Below are 1,649 nucleotides of genomic sequence, written 5' to 3' on the forward strand. Positions count from 1 at the left end.
AAAATTCAGTTTCCTTCAGATGTCACAATTTCAACCATCAAACCCAACCTTCTTAATGCTCCAGCCCCTACTCCTGCCTTACTGACCTCTGAACTGGAGGCAGAGCAGCACTGCAACAGCAACAAAGAGTTGCTAGGTTTACTGAGTCCCAAACAGATTAGACTCATTTAATATTTGCTTTAAGCATTTAGGGCTCCGAATCAAATTATTAAATGACTTGTTATGGGTCTGAGATTATTCTCTCTGAGGTTAATTGGGATATATCGTGCAGCCCTCATTCCCATGGACTCCCCTGGACCGAATTATCTGGCACAGAAAGCAGTGGGTGATACCATTGGTTAGGAGGGAAATTTAGAACTGGTCTGATTATCTCGATTCGCAACTCTGTTATTTCTCATCCACTTGCACTTACCAGGCCTCATCTCAGTTTTATTTGCATATCTTAAACCTATCAGTAAATGATGCAATTTCCAAATGCAATAAAATATAATGGTGAAAATGTAACTGCTTAGGTTCCAAGAAGAGGTAAAAAACAACCAACCAACCAAAAGCAACACCCAAGGCCACTGTAAACTTATCCAACACAGTATAAAGTGGTTGCCTCAAGTAATTTAAAAATAAGAATTTAAACTGAAAAGCGTTAAACTCAAAAAAGTAATGTTCAATGCTCAGGAGGGGAAAAAAACCAGAACTCAATCAAAAGCAAACAACAGACTGAACGCTGTGGCTGCTCAATAAGCCTTAATCGTACTTTGATGTAATTTCAAAAATGTCTCATAACCCGCAGGAAATACAGCCTGACCTTTTCCCTCTTCCCTCCTTTCAGCACTATTTGGCTAGTATCTTCTGCTCTGCTAATCGAAGATAGAAACATGTGTTCCACGGTATAATTAGAAAGAGAAGAAAAAAATGAAAAGGTACAAATGCACAAGAGCTCAGCACGATTTTTCCTAGGAAGGTAAACTAGGTTTTCTAGCCTGATGTTACATCTAACAAATTTAGGGCTGACTACCTCTTCATCTAGGAGAAGGAAACTCCCTAAAATGTGTTTCTCATTTTTCCAGGGAAATTTAAGGGTGTTGCACACAGCCAGCAGTTTCTAAAAAACAAACTTGAAACAGATTTTAGGCATGAGGTTAGGCATAAGTAATTTCTAGGGGAAGAAATAAACACAAAAAAAATTCCGCTTTTCCTACATGCACTTTGCATTATTTTCTCATCGAGTTGTCAGCGATGAGGTACAACTGAAGAACGGAACAGAAACGCTAGTCGATTTAATACCTGCTCCCCTCACCCTTCCAATGCTGTGAATATCCTGGGGTTTCCTCTAATTAGTACTTGATAAAACTCCACTGCATGAGACTCCTTCCTGGGGAGACGGTATCAAGCCAGAGTTTGACTATGAACTAAAACCAATTCTTTCCCACTACCAAAAGAAGCCTGAGTTAAGAGTTTTGGCTGGTTTTGATAGCTCTCAAATACGCAGCGATTTCAGGCAAAACCTGAACTGCTCAGTAGCACTGCACGGCAGCACTGTGCCGGGTAGAGCTCTGTCTCACCCAAAATCAAAACGCTAGCCCGCTCACTTGCTTCTCCACGTCATTTTAAAAAGTTGCAAGTGTGTTTGATTTGGGAAAGGGAAAGAGCTG

At 40.4% G+C, this 1,649-nt stretch overlaps 1 protein-coding gene across 1 annotated transcript in view; it reads right to left on the reverse strand.

The window, feature by feature from the left end:
- The window catches only part of EML4 (echinoderm microtubule associated protein like 4), a gene marked incomplete at its 5' end in the record, with an annotated part of 67,613 nt that overhangs the window by 16,452 nt on the left and 49,512 nt on the right, over positions 1–1,649 (reverse strand). The gene's annotated exons all lie outside the window — the stretch shown is intronic.

This window comes from Buceros rhinoceros, unplaced genomic scaffold (assembly GCF_000710305.1).
Source record: "Buceros rhinoceros silvestris isolate BGI_N320 unplaced genomic scaffold, ASM71030v1 scaffold26948, whole genome shotgun sequence".
NCBI lineage: Eukaryota > Metazoa > Chordata > Aves > Bucerotiformes > Bucerotidae > Buceros > Buceros rhinoceros.